This window comes from Chionomys nivalis, chromosome 12 (assembly GCF_950005125.1).
Source record: "Chionomys nivalis chromosome 12, mChiNiv1.1, whole genome shotgun sequence".
Taxonomy (NCBI): Eukaryota; Metazoa; Chordata; class Mammalia; order Rodentia; family Cricetidae; genus Chionomys; species Chionomys nivalis.
In genome coordinates this window covers 632,130-656,262 of record NC_080097.1, presented here as the reverse complement: position 1 = coordinate 656,262, position 24,133 = coordinate 632,130, and the positions used below count along the sequence as shown (strand labels likewise).

The 24,133-nt window shown below is 36.3% G+C and overlaps 1 protein-coding gene across 6 annotated transcripts in view; it reads right to left on the bottom strand.

Moving 5' to 3' along the window:
* Window positions 1-24,133, bottom strand: part of LOC130884855 (fibroblast growth factor 14) — a 989,760-nt gene that overhangs the window by 666,873 nt on the left and 298,754 nt on the right. The window contains exon 1 of one of the 6 annotated variants that reach the window (XM_057786114.1): window positions 2,685-2,701. The exons of the other annotated variants lie outside the window; for them this stretch is intronic. The gene's annotated coding sequence lies outside the window, so the exon portion shown is untranslated. Of the gene's footprint in view, window positions 1-2,684; window positions 2,702-24,133 lie in introns of those variants that run through there. 6 annotated transcript variants of the gene reach the window in all.

Here is a 24,133-nt window from a genome sequence, read left to right as displayed (position 1 = left end):
CAAATGACAACACTGGATGTCATTATCCAGGCAATATCAACTTCATTTGACAAGAGTGTTCCCTAGTTTGGCTCTCACCAAGCAGGCTACCCTGGCCAGCCAGAAAGTTCAGGGAGCTGCCTGATTCTGTTTCTCTAGCACTGGACTTACAATCATACACCACCACCCCGAGCTTTTCCCCATGAGTTCTGGGAATCAGGTTCTTAGATTTGCAAGGCAAATATTTTGCCAACTGAGCTATCTTCCCTGTTCCAAATCTCTCATATTTTAAACATAACATTTATGATGACATCATGATCACAGTTATGTGTGTCATGTATTTTTGCCTCTTGCTGTATGGTTTTGGGAGCATGAACAGAACAGTTATGTGCAGTACTAGACTATGGCTGCTTGATTTGATTTAGGGGCTACCACTTTCCACTTGTATAAGTTGGGGCAGAAATCTTAATCTCCCTATGTTCCAGTTCCCTCATCTAAGAAGTGGTGGCAAAATCAATGCCTAATTATGCTATTTCCTATGAAGATAAACATATTCAAAGCAAAATAGCAACTTGCACACAAGAAATGAAAGATGCACATGAATTATTTCTACAGTCTTTCTTACAGCTTCCTTAACTTTTATCCTGGCTTGATTACATCAAATACAAAGGTGTTTCTTATATTTAAAATCATTCACCATACGTACGCAGGATTTAGCATCGTGATGTTCAATCCATTTAGTCCTATTCATTATCAGCTGCTTTATCATTTACTGTGATTGATATCAGCTCCAAATAACCAAGACCTTATGGCAGTGGTTTCACATGGCTATGTCTTCATGCGTACATTTCTATTCTAGGATGTCACTTCCCCCACTGCATTCACCCAGGGGCATCCCTGTCTTCTCACCACTGTGTGCTGTGGTGTGGGTTGTCCTGAACTGTGTCTCAGGCTCTGTTAGTTACAGCAATTGCTCTCTTCTCTTTTCCCTCTACCTTCATCACTCCTTCGTGTTGTGTGTATAGCACTGACATTTCTGGGTCACTCATTTGCTTCTTTTCTTTCTTATATCTTTATTTATTCTTTGACTAATTTATACATTTATGTAAAGTATTTTTACTCATTCTATATTATTGAGAATTTTGTATAATGTATTTTAATCATATTCAGCCTCTTCATCTCCTCCCAGATTTGCCTTCCCCTCCTTACCTACCCAACGTTGTGCCTTTTTATATTTTTAAACCCGTCAAGTACAGTTTTTAAACCCATATACTCCTGATGTGTGGCCTTCCACCTGCATGGCATGTGATCAACTCACCAACAGCCATATCTTTAAAGAAGACTGAGTTTCCCTGTCATAGTATTTACTAATTGTTAATGGTTCACTCAGCTAAGGGTTTAAATTTGTGCTAGACTTCCCTTTCCATGCTGGGATTTTGTCTGGTTTGAGCTTGAGCAGGTCTTATATATGCTGTCACAACTATTCAAAGTTCATTTGTGCAACTGTCCACCTATCTACCTGTAGTCAGAGGATACTTGTTTGTTCCCTGTTGCCTAGACCCAAAACAATTACACAGAAACTTTATTAATTGCAATACTGTTTGGCCAATAGCTTAAGCGTATTTCTAGCTAGCTCTTACATCTTAAATAACCCACTTCTATTAACCTGTGTATTGGCACGTGGTTGTGGCCTACCGGGAGGTTCCTTTCAGCATCTGATATTTGGCATTTGTCTCCTGAGATGGCTACATGACATCTTATCCACTTTGCCTACTCTCTCTCTACATCTATTTGTTTATAATTCCTGCCTTGCCCTAATATTCACTGCAATAAGCCCAAAGCAGTTTCTTTATTAACCAATAGTATTCACAGCATACAGAGGGGAATCCACATCATCTACCCAAGAACATAGTTTTCTTATAGTTAATCATCATGTCTAGCTCTAGCAATTTTTCTAATTCCTCTTCTGCAATGATCCTAGAACCTTGGGTGAATGAAGAGTGATATACAGAATATGTTTTCACCATATCCATTTTCCATTATTTCTCACTAACTCCTCTACCCCATCACCCCCACAAGTTCAGGTCTTTCTTTTTATTATTAGTAACTCCCTATATTCTCATCTGTGTTATAAATGTATGCTTCCACAAGAGTTACCATAATTTCTTGAAATTTCATGTAAGACACAATGAAAAAATTTTTTAAATTTATTTCTACAACAAAATGTGTGAGCTCACAAAAATGGTATTCACAGGTGCCCACAATATAAATTTGGTCATCTTCCATCACTGTGTAGTGTGAATGAATTTGTTGTCAGCCATTTTTGCTTTTGTAGCATTGCAGTATTTAATTTCCATTTACTATATTCCATACACTGTTTTAGTAGCATAATGCAGAGAAATTTCCAATTTCAAAAATACTATATGCAATTATATGGGACATTTTACATAGTGCAAAGTGAAATTATTATAAATTCAATTATATAATAGGATAATAAAATGTTTTGGTCAAGAAGAGTTGGCACAATTTGTATAAAGCAAGAACAGGGTATAATGACAATGTTTCAGGCATATTATGACTGAATAAATGTGATTTACTTTAACTTGAAAAATTACAAGTGAGTTTATCAAAAATACTTATCTGTCTTAAAATCGACAATTTCATCAATAAGATAATTGGTGATAAACTGTCAAAAACTGATTTACAAGGCTGGAGAGATGGCTCATCGTTTAAGAGCACGAGCTGTTCTTCCATAGGTCCTGCGTTCAATTCCCAGCAACCACACGGTGGCTCACAACCATCTGTAATACGATCTGGTGCCCTCTTCTGGCCTGCAGGCATACATGCAGGCAGAACACTGTATGGATAATAAATAAATAAACCTTTAATAAAAAATAATAACTGATTTATAAGCTTCTGAGTGATAATTGATAATCAGGAAAGATGTATTTTATTTAATTTGTTTGAAATATTAAGTTATGGTTTCCTCTTCTTGGACAAACTGTGCTGACTCAGTGAATTTTCATCTTTAGGGACTGCTTTGATTCTGCATAAGCATTTAAAAGCTGAATGTCTTATCTGGCCAAAACCATGTTGCTTCTACTTAAAAATGTGTGTTTCACAAATACATATAAAACATAATTGTGTTCCTAGCAAAAATACCTAACAGAATCTTAGTGTATGTCTTCTGATCAGCAGATTCCTCTCAAGCACAGTACCTCAGTGTATGACCCAAGGCTTCCTGAGTCTGAATCAACTAGAATGAACCTTAAACTCCAATTTTCCAGGTCTAAAACTGACAAGACGTAGAAAACTGAATCCAAATATATAAAATCACTTTTAACTAATCTCAGATAATCTTTGCATACATTAAACATTAGAAAACATTCTTATGTTTACTTGACTTATGCATAATGGTTTCCTTTCTCACTGTGTTTAACTTAAAGTGTTAACCTGTGTGTGTGTCAGTATCAATTTCTTCTTTAGAATAGGCAATGTGTGGTTACTTTGAAGCTATAGGTGAGAACATTTACATTGTGTGGGAGGGAACACTTATTCCTTTTCATGAGTAACAAATATAAATTTCAAGAAAAACATCAGAAATACTGCAGGTCTTGAGTAGGAAATTTTAGTCCTTAAAGGCTTTATTTTCAGTATTTTCCTAAATTAAAACCTCACACATTGAATCTTTTATGTTTAGGGACTTTACCCCCTATCACACTGAACGTTCTTTGAAAATATGATTTATATCATCTTCCTGTCTGCATGCCTATCTATCTCATTTATGTATGTGGGGTGTGTGTGTGTGTGTGTGTGTGTGTCAGTACATGCATACAACATAACATACTTGTGGAAGCCAGAAGATAACTATCAGAAGTTGATTCTCTTCTTACACAATGTAGGTTCTATGGACAGAGCTCAGGTTTGTCATATGGCTTTTCTCATGAATTCTTGTGTCTCTTTAAATCCTCCACACATTTCACATTCTTAGACATGTCAAGAGCCTGATAAACTCTTATTGCCTCACTAAAAGGAGGAAAGTCCAATGTGTGCATACTCTATTCAAGATGAAGAGATGATAGTTTAGGCACACTGGTGGCAGGAGACATGATTTTCTTTTTTCTGGGTTAGAAACTTACCTTCAACTGTAATGCAGCTTAGTCACTAAGTTAATTTAAATTAATTGTCTTCATCTTTTTAGTTAGATTGATGATTTGGAAGCAAAACTATAAAGGATTGTATTCTACAACCAATCTTTGTTCAAGTGAAAAGGCAGCAATAAAAAGATAAATATTGTCTCCTAGATAAAGATTAATTAAAGTAAATAAACAGAGGTGAAATTGTGATGTAATGGTGATGTCTGATTTATTAGGCATGTCATCATAACTAAAAGCCTGAAAAATGTCTTTGTTTTTACAGCTCATCAAACAGCAATAAAATATGTAAGCTATTAGTTACATAAAATTTCTTTCTGCCATTAACAGTTACTGAACAATTTTTATTTTATCATATATTTTCAGAGTTCTAGTATTTTGTGTTTAAGAATACCACAATGGCCAAAAAGTTAGAGCCCACATATTATAATTTTTCCTCATAGGCTTTTTATTTTTTTTTTCATGTCACTTATCTACTCCATCAGCAGACATTTTGATATTTGCATTGTTTGTGTTAGAAATAACTAGTAGATTGGAAGTATATAGGGCATTTTTAAGAACTCTTGTTTTTTCTAGTATTGAAGAATGAATGTGGAAGACAGGAGTCATAGGAAGGTTTCTTTTCATTTATAGTTTCACATTAAAGATCTCTTGGTCTGGACAGAAAGGAAGTATGTGTTTAGAACCAAAAGTTAGCCCAGAACTAGCCTGTCGGAAAGTGATGAAACTACAGAGGGACAGAACCGTGGGAAAAACATGACCAATGAGCTCCATGTCTTGGAAATAGTCCTGTGTGTACTGATGTATGTACTGATGTAGGAACTGTGTAAGTCTTCCTTTTCTTCCATATTAGTTCATACAAAACACTGATATACATTAATAAATACACAATTTCATTGAGTCTTTTAACTCTGCATTAAGGGATAGAGACCTCCTAGCACAGTGCTTCTAAAGTGTTCTCATTTGAATGGATATATATAAACCCAAACCACTGCTTCCCTTGAAAGTGCCTAGAAACTTTTAAATATGCTTTTTCAATTTAGTGAAGAAATAGGAAAGGCAAAAGAGTTATTTATTGAATCTTACATAATGAGATCAGAATATCCCCTCCTCATTTCTCATATGGCTGCAAACACTGTGATTGCATGGTCAGTTATATGACTATTTATTATCCAAACTGAACTCAAAATTGGCAGACTTATACTCGTTTAAATTTGGTTTGATACTCCATTTTATATGCTACATGAAGTATAAAAGTCATACCAAATATACAAGAAAATATGAGCCCTTATTTGATAAACAATACATTTACAATAATTAAAGATGAAAGTGAGGGTTGAACAGAAGAGTGTTTTGTTATTCTAGTGCACAAAACATTCCCAAATCTCAGAAAAGCATGCTGCTAGGAGGTCCCAGAGACAGTCTTCATAGTTCATGCATTGGAACCTCTTATATATCTTTTTTCTCTTTTTCTGCAGTTATTTAGACTATCCTGATCATCTTTAATCTATCCAAAATAAGTAATGATGATGTTTATTAATTTTCTCTGCTGACTGCATCCTGTAAGAGATCACTGTAGTATCACGTCTTGGAGATGAGGATCTGAGGTCCACAGAAGCTACATACTTGTGGATATCTATCTGGAAAATAAAGACTGAACTCCAATCTTATCCCTATTTTAGGCATAATCAGAAAATATATCTTCAGCTCATTTTTATCAATATAGGTACCCCTCTGTGCATATTTTATCTGTACATTGGGAGATCAAAACCAGGGGCCATGTCTGATCTATTGCTGATCTATATTCCAGGATTAAACATATATTTTGTCACTTGGCCAAAAATGTCCCTAACATACAGTTTGTTTTATCTGTAAGATCCTTTGGGTGAAATTTTAGATTAATTGAATTTGTTATTTCTAGGAGTCTAGATGAGAAAATAGCTTAGTCGATCATTCAGAGTTTATTGACTATGTCTATAGCTGTCTAATGGGGAATTTTGAAGTTCTCTTGGGAAATTGTTTTAATTCAGTTTAATTTTCTTTTAAACTACATTGCACTTTTAGGTTCAGAATAAAAATGAATGGGATTTTGACTGAGAATAGAGATATCAGAGGGTATGCTTCATTTGTACTTTCTTTGTGGGTTTAAAGTTCTTGGGAAACCAGTTAACCAGCTGGTCTGGTATGTAGAGTAGACTGCATAATACACAGGAGTGCTTTTAAAAAGTTAGCCCCTTCCTACAGGAGCCATAGTCATGGAAAGCTTCTGGTGCCTTTAAATAAAATATATTCATTTTGCCAGCACATCACTGTGTACAAAGATAAATATCTTATGAATTAATGCACATTAGCTTGAAAATATTCTTCCTTGCCATATTAGGTATGGTAATTATTTCACTTTCTTGTTGGATTTGATAAAGAAATTCCCATTAAGCAGTGGAGGTTATCAGAGCACTTGTTGGCTATGGTTTTACTTCCTTCCTTGTACATTTTTCTTAAGTCTGGATTTTAATTTTTGCATGCTAGGATAAAATATCAACCTCAGATTTATCCACTCTTGTTATGGAATGATACATTATTGATAAATTCAAAGTTTAACTAAGAAATAATGTGTGCTATAATAAATTTTAACTTGAGGTAGTATTTCCTACTCACGCAAATGATGTCTAAAATTAGACACAGATAACATAGAAATAAAATTCTGAAAGTTGTAAAGAAACCTTATGTGAAATTTCAATGTCACATAATGATATTTTGAATATAAAGTAGTCTAATATTATATGTGCATACTATTTGAAGTAGGGCCACCCCATTGAATCACTCCCGAGACAACTTTTCTACCAGATTCTGTAGAAATAGTTCTTTTTAGAGTCAGCTATTCTTGACCTTGCTCCACCATCCAGGAAGGTCTTAGGAATTAAGTCTCCCTGATTCACCAGATAATTATTCCTACTGTCAGTGAAAATATAATGGGGAACAATATACAGTAACTTTACAAATTTTCTTCGAATAAAGACCAATTCATAGCTACACAACTTCATATTAAATTCCTGTAGAATGTGCATCCAGAAATAAAAGGTTTCTTGTTGACCAGGCTGTATAAAGAACCACAACTTCCTGAGGTCAAAGCTGAGAAATCTTTGTGTCAGAGTGGCAAGCCTATAGCTTAGGAGTAGCAGAAGAATAAATTGACAACCTGGCTGAGTAAAAATACAGGGATGACAACTTATGGCTGGAAAACAACTGGGATAAAGGGAACACTCCTCCATTGCTGGTAGGAGTGCAAACTGGTACAACCATTTTGGATATCAGTATGGTGATTTCTCAGAAAATTAGGAAATAACCTAATTTCTTGAGACCCAGAAATAACACTTTTTGGAATATACCCAAAGGATACTTAATCATACTACAAGGTCATGTGTTCACCTATATTCATAGCAGCATTATTTGTCATAGCCAGAACCTGGAAACAACCTAAATTCCCCTTGAACAAAGAATAGATAAAAAAAAAAAATGTGTAGCATTGGGATACTACACAGCGGGGAAAATATAATAACATCTTGAAATTTAAAGACAAATGGATGGATCTCAAAAACATCATAATAGTGAGGTAACCCAGACCCAGAAAGACAAAAATAATATGTCCTCACTTATAAGTGACTTTTAGACATAAAGCAAAGAAAAACCAGCTTACATATAATTCACAATCCTAGATAACCTAGACAATAGAGAGGACCCTAATAGAGACATACATGAATCTAATCTATGTGGGAAGTAGAAAAAGACAGGATCTTCTGAGTAAATTGAGAGCATGGGGTTCATGGGAGAGGGTAGAAGGGGAGGGAGAGGAAGGGATAGCTCAATAAAAACAATTAAAATTAAAAATTATTTAAGAAAGTAAAATTTTACAGGGATGATGGAGGATACTTTTAAATGTGTTCTCAATACCCTTTTTGGTTGCTCATGTTTCATGACTAATGAACCCTTCCCTGGCTCTGCTAAAAATCTTCAATTACAGAATCTAGCTCAATTTCCAGAAAACAACACATAAGCTTCCAGAAAATAATGATAAATATCAGCCCCATTCCACCCAAACTTTATTCCAGACTCTTTTCCCTTCTTCCCTTTGTTGTGACTGCTCTTCATCCCTCAGCATCAACATAATAGCTTGCCTGACACCCAAAGAAGCCCATGTTCAGCTGGAAGATGTCACTGGCCCCCTGTCTCTCAAGTGTGTTCTATTCCACCTTTGTTTAGTGCATCCACTCATAGATAAAGTCCCAATGGGAATGCTACTTCTACCAAAGTATTATCTAGTCATTTCCTTAAGAATTTAACCTTTGTTTCTTTCTATTCCCATTGCATTTCAAATCTCCAACATCTAACTGCTGCCTCTATTACTGAGCTGTGGCCCAATTCCTGTTATACTTTCTGCTGCTTCTTATAGAAAACAAAATTCATCTTATGGTTTTGCATCCTAGGGCAGAGAGAAGCCACAATGTAGCCACACATTGGCATACAAAAGAGTTCCAAAATAGCCCAGAATGGACTGAAGGAGTTCGCACAGCAACCACATTGTAAATAGTTAATTTGATAGGATTTTTTATTTTTTTTATTTTTTTTATTCTTTTTTAATTAAAATTTCCACCTGCTCCCCGTTTCCCATTTCCTCCCCCTCCTCCCATATATTGCCCCCTCCCCGATAGGATTTTTTAAATGCTCATGGAGGGCTAAGCTTTCTGTCAAGCAATGCACATTGAAACCTGTCTTTTTAGCCTCAAAGATGTTAAGAAAGGCAACTTCCTAAAATATAAAAGTCATTCTGGAGACCAGAATCCTAGTGATATAAGGTTTTTAAAGCTGGTGGCCTTCATTTCCTGTTTTCTGATAGAAGAAAAGAAAAGCCAGATTAACACAATGGAAACCTGCTAACATGACTCCAAAACATATATATCACAGATGTACCACAAAGCCACAAATGGGCACTAAGGTCTGCTGAGTACAGGGAGTTCTTCAATGAAGCACCTGAAACTTTGAGCATCTCTGCAGAACTATGAAACTGAATAATGACAAAAATTTCATTCATTAAACATATTCTTATAAAAGACAATTTCAGAGTACATCACTGATTTCTTTTGGTCTTAACTTCTGGCCTGATTTAAACAATAGTACATTAACTGATTAATTAGAAAATAGTATCATGTAGCTATTTCCAAATTCTGTTAGTTCATAACAATCAGTATCTCTCTAGCTTTTTCATTACTTCTAAAGCAAATGAACACATGGCGCTTGCATGTAAAAAGCAACTGATTAATATCCAACTTAGCAACCCACTAACAAGATCAATTTAATAGCATTATTTAATTCCTCCTCAATAGGCATAATTCAGAAGATTTTAGTTCCTGGTGGCTCCTGCACATTTCCTTAAATCTTAGAGCCATGTTAAATGTACCATCTACACCTCCCAATCAGTTTTTATTAGAGCACTTGCAGAAATATAAAACCAGGTTTTCAAATATAAGACTCAAAAACACACAGCATGAGGTCATATGAAAATTATGAGCTGTCCCAGTTACAGTGTACATAAAACTATATTGATCAGTAGATGCTTCATAATCCTGCATCCTTCAACATCTGAAGGTATGTCCTGGCTTTCAGTGTGTGTTTGCCGAGACACTCCAGGTTGCCTCACTGCTCAGTACGGAGTATTGAGTGTATCTATCACCCTTCACTCATGTAAGTTATTGTGCACAGACAGCTTGGCAACTTTTGTATTTTCAGGTTAATTTTACTTTGTTAATGGAAGTATAATTAATAGAGGAGGGCATTTTTATCAGTAATATATAGCTAAATTAATTCTAAGAAAGTGAAAATACCCATGGTGTACCGACCATATGTTGGCAGAAAAGTTCATCTTACCCCATGAGAACCCCACATGCCATGTCCAATCAGTAATCCCACACACCCTGCCTGTCTGGAATTAACGTTAATCCTGACTTCTGAAACTACAGATGATGTTTGTCTGTTTTATAACAGACAGTGCTCTTTTAAAATGTAGTCCTTTTATAATTAGTTTCAGGAAATGAAAAGGCTATTTCCTGATTGCTTTCCTACCTTTCCCATCATGAAGTCTCCCACATTACAGGAACCTTCACCTCGGATTGGTCTAAAGGTTCAGAGATGAACGTCCAGCCTGAACTTTAATCTGCCACTTTGTGTTTTTGCATGGTGGGGCACTGTACCTGGATGACTCAAGGTACCTGAGTCAGAGAGACATCTGAAGATGTTTCTTTCCTCCTTCCCTTACTTTACTTCTTTCTATGTTTTCCTCTTTCTTCTTGCTCTCATTCTCTCCTGTCTTTCCTCCCACCCTTGCCCTTTCACTTAAAATTATGACTCTCTCATTTAGCTGAACAAGAGAGCCTAATAATTGCAGACAGGAAGCTGCCTGGACACAGCTGACATCACAGAAAACAACTGCTAGTAAAGAGAACAAGTGAACCCAATTTCTACCTGTGATCCACAACCCAGTTACAGATTTTACATTTATGCTGCCCATACATCACTTTCACACGCAGTCAACTTATGTTTGTATTTTCCTCAACCTACATAGGTATTAAATACTAAGATCTGCTAAACATTGTCTAAGTGGGAACTTCAGGAAAGTAAAACAACTGATTTCCTGATGCAAAGGGTTTAAGATAAAGTTTTCCCAGTGTAAATAAAAATGGCAATGAGCAGAAATTTCCAATTATTCTGTTCAGGGGATACTATCCACTATAACTGAATTTTTTTATAACTGAAATTTTAATAGAGTTGCATTGCAAAACAGGTTTTCCTTGCTGGCTCTGTCTTGCTAATGACACTTTTAATCTGTGTAGAGTGGGATATTTGATGTGACATTTTCATGACATTTCTACTCTCCCATAATCACACTCTCTAATTATCTCTTCCTCATCTGCATAGGAGAACTGCCTCTTCATCTCAGCTTCTGATTTTAATTAGAACACCATGCAGCCAGAAGCACCACTAAACAGCATCCAGAAAACACTGTTATCAAAGATATTTGTGCTTATACTTTTAAAAGGCCAAAGCAAACGATAAAAAGTTAGGCAATTTGCATACATAGTTTTAGAAAAGGATAGTTTCAAATTAAATGTCAAGTGGGGATTCTATGTATTTAAATAAGTCTAAAATGAAACAGAAGTAGGTCTCCTAGGCCTATACCAATAGCTTCATCTGAATGTACCATGTATTCATGGAGAACAATGATAATTCTAATAAATTCTAGATGTATTTTTATGTTAAGCCTATAAACATATGCAAATTATCTTTTGTTAGGCCACCATACAGAAACAGGACAGTTCCTCTACTGAATGAGCCAGCCCTCCTGTCAAGTGATCAATCCATTTTCCCAGGTTTGATGGGCCTACTCTCATTTTGGATCACACCACTCTTCAGAAAATAATGGAGACTTCCTTGGTACAACAGCCAGCTTGGGGTGTAATTCTAGAAAAGACAGCAAGAGCCAACAGGAAGTTTCAGAGAGAGATAAAAGCCACGGAAATTTCCAGTCCCCAAACAAAACCTGTGTCTCCTTAAACCTCACTTTCTTCATTGTCAGTGTGGGGTCAGGAGTATGACACAGTAGCCTGACCTCTTGATTAGTAAAATACAATCTGGAGGACAAAGGCCAGCTTTATAGGCTTTACTATAACATTTAACTCTTCAGATTCTCGAGTGTAGTAAAATGAGTACAATAGTTACATCTATTTGGGTGACGCAGACATGAAAAGTTAGCTCATATCTACAAAGTTCTTTAGATAGAAAAGGGGAAATGGTGTGGGAAGTCCTTCCGTATATGTGTTGCTTTTATTGGTTAATGAATAAAGCTGTTTCAGCCAGTGACTTAGCAGAATAGAACAAGGCAGGAATTCTAAGCCAATAGAGGAGGGAAGAAGACAGAGTCAGGGAAAAGTCATGTAGCCACTACAGGAGCTAGAAGCCAGACACCGGACAGAAAGTTACTGGTAGACCACAACCATATGGTGGTACACAAATTAATAGAAATGGGTTATTTTAAGATATAAGAGCTAGTTAAGAATATGCTAGAGTCATTGGCCAAGCAGTGTAGCAATTGATTTAGTTCCTATGCAATTATTTCAGGTTTGGGCAGCCAGGAAAAAAACACGCAGCCTCTACTTACAAACAATACTTAAACATTGTATCTTGCATATCACCTTAGAACCTTCATCTGGCGAGGGATCGAGATAGAGACAGAGACCCAATTTGGAGCAACGGTCTGAGCTCTTAAGGTCCAAATAAGGAGCAGAAGGAGGAAGAACATGAGCAAGGAAGTCAGGACCACGAGGGATGCACCCACCCACTGTGACAGTGGAACTGATCTATTGGGAGCCCACCAAGGCCAGCTGGACTGGGACTGAATAAGCATGGGTTGAAACTGGACTCTCTGAACATGGCAGACAATGAAGGCTGATGAGAAGCCAAGGACAATTGCACTAGGTTTTGATCCTAATACATGAACTGGCTTTGTGGGGGAGCTTAGCCTGTTTGGATGCTCACCTTCCTGGACCTAGATAGAAGTGGGAGGACCTTGGTCTTCCTGTAGGGCAGGGAATTTGGACTGCTCTTCAGTATGGAGAGGGAGGGGGAATGGAGTGGGAGGAGGAGAAGAGGAGTGGGGATAGGGGGAGGGGAGTGGGGGGAGGGGGCAATATGTGGGAGGAGGGGGAGGGAAATGGGAAACGGGGAGCAGGTGGAAATTTTAATTAAAAAAGAAAAAAAAAGATCAAAAAAACATTATTTACTCTGCTCAACAAAAAAAGTGTAACAAACATTTTCTGTGGTGATATATTGCCCCTTATCCTTATAATTCCTCACTGTACAGCAGAATTCAGATTAAAAAGCTTTTAAAATTCAATTCATTCTCTAAGTATTCAGGCACTGTGGAATATTTTAAAGTATCTGACACTGTGGTGATATTTTGTTTATTCTTACAAATAAAGCTTGCCTGGAGATCAGAGGGTGCAGCTAGTCATTAGTTAACCATAGGGGTCAGGCAGTATTGGAACACACCTTTAATCCCAGCTCTTGGGAGGTCAAAACAGAAAGATCAAGAGTTCAAGGCCACCCTGGGCTACTTGAGATTGAATCAGTCTAAAAGAGAAACAGCCAGGCAGTGAAGGCTCATGCCTTTAATCCCAGTACTAAGAAGGTGGAGAGAGGAATATAAGGCAGGTGGAGATAAAATCTCAGAGCATTTAGTCTGAGGATTTGTAGAGATAGGATCTTGCCCCCTTGGTTCTGAGGATTTCTTAGAGGTAAGAACTACTGGCTGCTCTGCTTCCTGATCTTTCAACTTCTCTCCCACCCCCAATATCTAACTCCTGGATTTTATTTATAAGACTAATTAGGATCTTGCTACATGGCACTGTGAAGTTTGATAAAAGTGTGCCACGGTATAAAACAGCATTGTGAAAAAGGACCACCAGCAGGGATCTGAAAGCCTCAATATACTGGAATAAAGCAGTACACACTTTGCTATTCTGCAAAGTGATGAATTAAATTGCAACAGCTTTTGTATGCTTTTCTGGTTTGCAGAATATGCTTTGAAAATACATCACAACAACTCATAAATTATCTTAAAGTGAAAATTTGCATTTTAAACTTGTTTGGAAGCTGTTCACATCGGGTGGCAGAGAGATGCAGAGTCATTTACTCATGCTTTTGGAATGTCCTTTCATTATGGTTTCCTTATCTGTCTCTGAGAACTCAAAGGCATACTGGAAAAAGTAATCCTTTAGTGTCAGGTGGGCTAATTTTACCTTGTACAAATGTGCTCTAAATTACTTGAATTATTTCTCATAAGTCAAGCTTCCAGGAAACATATGGGAAAACAGGAAGGAATGTCTTAGTGTCCCACCTCATCAATCAGGTGCCCTGGGGGAGGGTACCAGGAGACAGCACTTCCTGATGTCTCCACTGTTACAGATAACCTACATGCAGCCTTATTTCTTCCTTTCTTCCTTCCTTCCTTCCTTCCTTCCTTCCTTCCTTCCTTCCTTCCTTCCTTCTTTCCTTTCTTTCTTTCTTTCTTTTTCTTTTTTCTTCCTTCCTTCCTTCCTTCCTTCCTTCCTTCCTTCCTTCCTTCCTTCTTTCCTTCCTTTCTTTTTTATGTAGGGTCTTGCAGTGTAGCTCTGAATGGCCTGGGTCTTGTTATATTAATCATACTGGCCTAAAACTTGCAGCAACCTACATGCCTCTGACTCCTGAGTGCTAGGATTACAGGCATGGGCCACTAAAACAGACTCTCACTTGTAATATCTAATACTAAAATTACTACTAATACTAAATAACACTAATATTAAAATGACTAATACTAATAAATATCCTATAAGTTGATGATATAGTATTGTTGTTTTGAAAAGAATAAGGTCAGCATATGTTTAATATGGATGTTTCTAGAAATATTTTTAGAGGTCACTGAGATGGCTCTTTTGAGATGCCTCAGTCTAATGATCTGAATTTGATCCCCAGAGCCCACATTAAGACCTGGATGGAGGGGGGGAGGACCATGGACTTCCCACAGGCAGGGAACCCTGACTGCTCTTTGGACAGGAGAGGGAGGGGGAGGGGGTGGAGGGAAGGGGAGAGAAATGGGAGGAGGGGAGGAGGTGGAAATTTTTAATAAAATTTTTAAGAAATAAAAAAATTAATTACATATATGTATGTCTGATATCTTTTATGTTATCATATTAAAAGATTTTTACAATTTTAAAGTAAATTAACATGCAGCAAAGTATCCTATGGACCATGTGTTAAGATGACTACATCCCTAACAAAAGAAGTCTCATTATTTCAGTGTCTTGCTGTGTGTTATTGAGTCATCAGTATTAATCATAGTTGACATATCCCTAATGCATTAGTACTGTCCTTCAAGGAGTGAAAATCTACCAGTAGAATTGCTATTCTCTGAATAATAAAAGAAAGTTGTGGTTCAGATGAAGAAACCTGAAAATATAATGCTTTTGTCTTTATTTCTCACTGTTTTTGGAAGCTCCAAATGACATGCTGTATGTTATGTATTAGGGATTTTTACAGTCACTAATAGTTATTTGATAATAAAACCTACTAAAAATAAACTCTGAATAAGTGCAATGACTTTGATTTACCTTAGATATTTCAAGGTAGAAGAAAAATGAAATTTTAAGTTCTCTTTCTTTTTCATTTGTTCTCAAAGAAGGTGCCTAGTAGAATGTACCAGTTTCATTCTTTGCCCTTCATACGTCCTTCGTATGAGTACGATGTTTTGGTTTTATGTCTCAAACTTAGAGATTGATTTGTGTTAGTGGCAGATGAAATCAAGAAACACCTATTTTAAGAGTACGATATTAATTTTGCCCGGAGAGAAACACTATTTTTATACTTTATGTTGACTATCATTATATCTACAGTCTGGGTAATTAACCATGATTACATGGAGAGAGCATAGTCAGTGGTAGATATCTTCCTATTCTCTTGTTTTTCATGAGGCATTTTTCTTTAGGTAAGTAATATATTTTTTCAGTTATATTTCAATGGATTTTTCCCATGAAAAATTGAAAGATTCTTACCGATCTTTCTGCTGATCTGTCCTATGTCTTACTAACACTTACTCAAGAACTATGAGGTAATAAAAACAAATGCTTCCTTGTTTCCTGAGTGTACAACAGTCCAGAACTGGAGTTGTTACCACTTTCATAAATATTTTGACACATTCATAATTGTATCACATAAGATGATAGTATTTGGTAAAATGCTAATGACTCCACAAGATAGGAAAGAGAGCTGAGCAGAAATTAAAGATGTCTTTTTATTTGTTTTATTATTTTTAAAGACATTTAAGATACAGTTTGAGTATCAGGGTAATTATAGTCTCTTAAAAAGAGTTTGGGATTGTTCCTTCTATTTCTATTGTGTGGAATAATTTGAGGAGTATTGGTATTAGTTCTTTGAAAGTCTTGTAGAATTCTGAGCTGAAACCATCTGGTCCTGAGCTTTTTTTTTTGTTGGGAGACTTTTGATGACTGTTTCTATTTCTTCAGCAGTTATAGGTCTGTTTAATTTTCTTATCTGGTCTTGATTTAATTTTGGTAAGTGACATTTATTCAGAAAGTTGTCCATTTTCTTTAAGTTTACCTAAATATAACCCCAGCAGCACAGACACTGAGAGAAACAATTAATAAATGGGACCTCCTGAAACTGAAAAGCTTCTGCAATGCAAAGGATACGGTCAACAAGACAAAACGACAGCCTACAGAATGGGAAAAGATCTTCACTAACCCCACATCAAACAGAGATTTGATCTCCAAAATATACAAAGAACTCAAGAAATTGATCATCAAAAGAACAAATAATCCAGTGAAAATGGAAGACAGACCTAAACAGAGAACTGTCAACAAAGGAATCTAAAATGGCTGAAAGATACTTAAGGAAATGTTCAAAATCCTTAGTCATCAGAGAAATGCAAATTAAAACAACTCTGAGATGCCATCTTACACCTGTAAGAGTGGCCAAGATCAAAAACACCGATGACAACTTATGCTGGAGAGGTTGTGGGGTAAAGGGAATACTTCTGCATTGCTGGTGGGAATGCAAGATGGTGCAGCTCTTTGGATGATAGTGTGGCAATTTCTCAGAAAATTAGGAAACAACCTTCCTCACTCAAGACCCAGTAATATCACTTTTGGGTATATATCCAAAGGATGGTTAATCGTGCCACAAGGACATGTGCTCAACTATGTTCATAGCAGCTTTGTTTGTCATAGCCAGAACCTGGAAACAACACAAATGCCCCTCAATTGAAGAATGGATAAAAAAAAAGTGGTACATTTACACAATGGAGTACTACACAGCAGAAAAAAATAATGACAGCTTGAATTTTGCAGGAAAATGGATGGAGCTAGAAAACATTATTTTGAGTGAGGTAAACACAGGAAGACAATTGTCACTTGTACTCACTCATAGGTAGTTTTTAAACAAAGCAAAGAAAACCAGCCCACAAACTACAATCCCAGAGAATTTAGACAACACTAAGAGAGACTCACATAGATCTAATCTACATGGGAAGTAGAAAATAGAAAAAGACAAGATCTCCTGAGTAAATTGGGAGCATGGGGACCTTAAGAGGAGGGTTGAAGGGGGAGGGGAGAGGCAGGGAGGGAAGCAGAGAAAAATGTAGAACTCAATAAAAATCAATAAAACTTTTAAAAAAGAGCAGTTATTTTTCTTGCAGAGAATTAGAGCTCAGTTCCCAGAACTCACATGGTAGTTCACGACCATCTGTAACTCCAGTTCTAAGGCATTTGATGCCCTACTCTGACTTCCACAGTCTACAGGAACTCATGGTACACATTCAAACATGGAGAAAAGCACTCATAAACATAAATTAGAATTAATCTAATTTATTCTTAATTTGTAGGTCATCTCTAGAATTCATCTTCATGGAAGAAGTGACACGTACTTTGAGAAAAATTTTGGTGAAATTATGCCTCATTGTGTGTATGTGATTGCGTTACACCAGGAAACATTTTAAATTGCACTGTACTTAAATATGCCTAAAATAAACTCTCCAGTGTCAGACTCTAAAAATAAAATGCAGCTTGAAAAACATTTTTGTAAGGGTAGTTCAGAGTTCAGAAGCAAGTAACATCATGGAGATATTTTTAAAGAATGTATGGAATAATAATCTGTAATGCATGAAGTCTTTACTGAATGTCTAAAAGACCAATTAAAACATATCTAAATCTAAGCTCTGGAAACTAACACTCTAAAATTTATCTATATCTAAATCTTCCTCAGCTCGCTATATATCAATATCTTTATTTTTGCAGGTTTCAGGTAAATAGTTTAAGAAATATCTCATTTTGACTACTTGGTCTCTTTTGTAACCAACATATATAAATATGTGCATGCACATGTGGACACACATACATTCACATACACCACACACACATTCCAATTTCATAACAGAATTGTGAAATCCTGTTAGTTTTATCTTCATCATGTGTAGAGCTTTATAACTTTCAGTTCTTCACCTGTTGCCAACTTAGTTCAGACAGTTCACCTGTGGCCTACATTAAAAAGACCTCTAATTATTGTCTTCACTTCCGGCCCACTACACTCTAATCTTCATAGGGCATATGCTTCTTTTTACAATACAATTCCAATACTACCCTCCTATTAAAACTCTCCTAAGAGTTTCTAACCTACCCAGTTTGAAAATTCCTTATTTTTACCATGACTCTGAAGACTTCTCCACAACTTTCTCGTCTATCCTTAGCACAGTAGGCCCCTACTGTTCCTCACCTGTCACACATCAACACAACAAGTAGTTCTGCCACAATATCTGTCTCTGTGTGCTCTCTCAAAAGATTTGAATCCCTATTTTTTTCACAGTAAATTTTTTATTTATTTTTCATATTTTTTATTTTAATTAGATAGTTTTATTGTCTTTTCTCTAGAATACTGGCCTTGTGATAGCATGGTATCATTTGCTTTTGGTTTCAGTTATTTGGACCTAGATTTTTATGTTGGATGTTTGATTAATCAATGCTTATACAAATTTTAATATATTTTATGGGAAGTATTTAAATCTTCTCACATTAGTAGTTTAAAGGACAGTGCATAGTTTATTTCACTGTGTTCATTGGTCAAACGATCTCCCTCCAAAATAACATATGACCAATATGAACAGAGCCAAGTTCTTCATGTTCCTAAATCTATTGATGGTTCCTTCAAATGACTGTCACATTTTGCTATGTTAATACATCAGATTTATTTTTTTCCTACTGTGAACCACACAGAAAGAAGTATTTCTTACATAATAACCCAGAAGCAAATATCTAAGAGAATAATGTTTTTTTACATAAATTTATTAAATTTTTCCTAATTAGGAAACTGAAAAAGTAAGACTTATTGCAAAAGTAGATGAACCACAGTCTTAGATAATTGTATCAACAGTGGTAACAAGAAGTAATCAAACTAATAGGATATTCTCGGTATTAATGAAAGAAAAAAAGACTAAGATAAAATCAGAAGCACAGAGGGTATAACTCTAAATTAATAACAAGACTCACTAGTTGATGGCTGCCGACCAGACTAGCTGAGACAACAGAATGAAGAAATTGCTATTATCATTGATATAGCCTAAGAAAACACCATACTTGCTGTTAGCACAATGCAGTGCAAAACAGTTTTTAGCTCCTATGCAATCAGCTCATACTTAAAATGTCAGCACTTGAGATAAAACATTGACCTTAACCACTTGGATTTAAAACACTGTATCTGATTCCTTAAAGTCAGGCAAAGCCCAAAGGTGAATGCTCCAAAATGTTCTTCAGAAAACTTCCTTATTTTAATCATTCAACACCCTAGCATTAAGTGATTTACAACATTAACAGTAATTTAATTCACTTATAAAGTACTTTTTTTAAAGATCTGTTAAGTGTCTGAGATAATTAAGGGTCTTTTCAACAATTAGTAAGTGTACTATCCCTTCTGATAGATATATATTATTTATGATTAATTATATATAGACATTCAATATCTTAATAATTATAAAAGGCTCTACTTCATAAATAATAGTCAAGTACATTGTTGTACCCTTCAACTTCTTGTCTCAAATGTAAACTAATTAATTATGTATGAGTTTTTCATTTTTCTGAAAGACTGTAAAGATTACAAAATTATAATAATGGAAGGTGGTATATATTTGATTTTATATAACATGACATATGTATTCTGCACAAATACTGAATATTTTTATCAATTATGCAGTGACTACTTCCTCAATCAACAGACAGAGCTAACAAATAAATCAATGAAATATCCTATCTACTGCTTTGATAAATCTCATACATGTTTGTATGTGTGTATCTGAGAGAGAGAAAAAGACAGAGAGAGAGTATGATGCTACTCAATATAATATGTATATATGTGAATTTCTCTAAGCAGCATGGCCATAATTCTAAAAGTATTATATCTTATGGGAAGGACAAGTTTTGCTAGTTTCTAGGAGTTCAGAAATAGAAAACGAATTTGGTTTTGAACAATTCTTTTCAGCTTTATGATAACAGAGGTGTGTCAATGAGTCATACTCTGCATAAGAGGTAATTCATGTATTTATAACACAAAGTAGGCCAATACCTGGCACTTAATTAAATTCAATTTAATAAGTGAATTTTTTTGTTTTTTTTTTCTGTTGGGTTTTTTTTTGCACACTATTTGAAGAATTCAATTGATACAAACATGACAAACTGATTCCTAGGACTTATTATGTTTCAATTGCTTCTAATTTGTTTAAAAATAAATTAGATCTAATGCCAAGGGTCATTAGCCTAGTCATCATCTAGAATGCAAGATTGAGTTCTGTCTAGAATTAATTTCCCACAATACAACAGAGAATAACCATCCCCTTTCATAAAATCACTGAGTTTTTCTTGGTAGAAGTGGCTTTTAACATGGAAATAATGGCCATGGTTAAGAAGCTTTTAGAATTCTTAAGACAGAAATTGAGTGAGGCCCAAGGTCCCCGCCAGGGAACGCGGGCCTCTGCTGCTGGGGCTGCAGGGTCTGCTGTGCTCTCCTGGACCCGCTCTGCCTGCCTCCTACTTCCCTTGGTCCCTGGCTCATTGGGCTACCAGGAGTCCCTGTGTAGGTGCTGAGAAGTTCCATCTGGACGGGTGAGTGTGTGCTATCCTGGGGCGGACTGTCCCAGTAGAGAGCACAAACCACCCTTCACTAAGGCTTCCCAACCAGAGCAGTGAGTGCCTGCCTAGCGGGCAGTCCTCAACAACCCCCGAAAGGGAGCGCAGGCACCTCCAGCTTGTACTGCAGTGTCGCCTGTGTTCTACTTGACCCCACCCTACCCCCTGCATTCGCCCTTTTTCCCGCGGGTCATTGGAATACCAGGCGTCCCTGTTTTGGTGTTGAGGAGTTCATCTGGAAGGGAACCGTTCCTGCCCCTACACTGAGGAGATACACCCAGAGAGTTAGTCACAGCAAAGACTGGTCCAAGACACCAGGCCTCTCCTGGCTCCATTTGAAGGAAGAGATGGGCAGACGCCAATGCAAGAATTCCCCCAACAACTTGAAAGGCAACGTGACATCACCAGAATCCAGGAATCCCGAAATAAGAAGTGTACACCCTAATCCAGAAGAATTAGAAGAATTCGACTCAAAAGTGAATTATATGAAAATAATAGAGGACCTTAAACAGGAGGTGAAAAACTGCCATAATCAATTAGAGATTACAAACAAAAAGGTAGAGGAAATGAATAAATCTCTCAAAGATACCCAAGAAAACCAAGAGAAACAAGAAAAAGTAATCAAACAGGTAAGGGAAACGGTTCAAGACTTGAAGAATGAAGTAGAAGTAATAAAGAAAACACAAACCGAGGGAAGGATGGAGATGGAAAATTTGGATAAACGAACAGGAACTACAGAGACAAGTACCACCAACAGATTACAAGAGATAGAAGAAAGAATCTCAGACACTGAAGATACCATAGAGATCAAAGAAACCAGCATAACCAACAAATTCTCATCACAAAACATTCAGGAAATCTGGGACACAATAAAAAGACCAAACCTAAGAATAATAGGGATAGAAGAAGGAGAAGAAGTACAGCTCAATGGTCCAGAAAATATATTTAATAAAATTATAGAAGAAAACTTTCCCAACCTTAAGAAAGATATTTCTTTGAAGGTCCAAGAAGCATACAGAACACCGAATCGACTGAATCAAAAAAAAAATCTCCTCGTCATATAATAATCAAAACACAAAACATACAGAATAAAGAAAGAATATTAAGAGCTGCAAAGGAAAAAGGTCAAGTTACCTATAAAGATAAACCTATCAGACTTACACCTGATTTCTCTATGGAAACCATGAAAGCCAGAAGGTCCTGGATAGATGTACTGCAGAAACTAAGAGACCATGGATGCAAGCCCAGACTACTATACCCAATCAAGCTTTCATTCACTATAAATGGAGAAAACAAAATTTTCCAGGAGAAAACAAAATTTTCCAGGATAAAAACAAATTTAAACAATACATAGCCACAATTCCAGCCTTACAGAAAGTAATAGAAGGAAAATCACAAACCAAGGAGTCCAACAATGCCCACAATAACTCAGACATCTAATGACCCTTCACCAGTCTACTTGAAGAAGGGAAACACACAAACTCTACTACCAAAAGAAAGAAGAGAGAGAGAGAGAGAGAGAGAGAGAGAGAGAGAGAGAGAGAGAGAGAAAGAAAGAAAGAAAGAAAGAAAGAAAGAAAGAAAGAAAGAAAGAAAGAAAGAAAGAAAGGAAGGAAGGAAAAATGACCGGAGTTAACAACCACTGGTCATTAATATCACTTAATATCAATGGACTCAACTCACCTATAAAGAGGCACAGGCTAAGAGATTGGATACGAAAACAGGATCCAACATTCTGCTGCTTACAAGAAACACACTTCAACCACAAAGACAGACATCTACTCAGAGTAAAGGGCTGGGAAAAGGTTTATCAAGCAAACGAACCTAAGAAACAAGCAGGTGTGGCCATACTAATTTCTAAGAAAGTTGACTTCAAACTAAAATCAATCAAAAGAGCTGGAGAGGGACATTTTTTACTTATAACAGGAACAATTCATCAGGATGAAGTCTCAATCCTGAATATATATGCCCCTAATATAAAAGCATCCACTTATGTAAAAGAAACGTTACTAAAACTCAAGGCAGTCATCAAACCACACACACTAATAGTAGGAGATTTCAACACTCCTCTCTCACCAATGGACAGGTCAATCAGACAGAAACCTAACAGAGAAATAAGAGGATTAAGGGAAGTAATGAATCAAATGGACTTAACAGACATCTATAGAACATTCCACTCAAATAGGAAAGAATATACCTTCTTCTCTGCAGCTCGTGGAATCTTCTCGAAAATAGACCACATACTCAGTAACAAAGCAAACTTACACAGTTACAAAAAAATATCGGTAACAGCCTGTGTCTTATCAGATCACCATGGATTAAAGTTAGAATTCAACAACAATGCTATCCCCAGAAAGCCTATGAACTCATGGAAACTGGACAGTCAACTACTGAACCACACCTGGATCAAGGAAGAAATAAAGAAAGAAATTAAAGTCTTTCTTGAATTCAATGAAAACGAAGACTCAACATACTCAAACCTATGGGACACTATAAAAGCAGTGCTAAGAGGAAAGTTCATAGCATTAAGTGCCCACTTAAAGAAAACGAAGAAAGTACACATTGGAGACTTAATAGCCCACCTGAAAGCTTTAGAAAAAAAGAAGCAGACTCACCTAGGAGAAGTAGAAGACTGGAAATAATCAAATTGAGGGCTGAAATCAACAAAATAGAAACACAGAAAACAATCCAAAGAATCAATGAAACAAAAAGCTGGTTCTTGGAGAAAATCAATAAGATTGATAAACCCCTATGCAAACTAATCAAACGGCGGAGAGAGAATACGCAAATTAACAAAATCAGAAACGAAAAGGGAGACATAACCACAGACACAGAGGAAATTCAGAGAATCATTAGATCTTACTACAAAAACCTGTATGCCACAAAATTGGAAAATGTAAAAGAAATGGACACTTTTTAAGATAAGTACCATATACCAAAGTTAAACCAGGACCAGGTGAACAATCTAAATAGACCTGTTAGTCGTGAAGAATTAGAAGTTGTTATAAAAAACCTCCCCACCAAAAAAAGCCCAGGTCCAGACGGCTTCAATTCAGAATTCTACCAGAACTTACAAGAAGACCTAATACCTATACTCCTTAATGTATTTCACAATATAGAAACAGAGAAGTCATTGCCAAATTCCTTTTATGAAGCTGAAGTTACTCTGATACCAAAACCACACAAAGACACAACCAAGAAAGAGAACTACAGGCCAATCTCACTCATGAACAT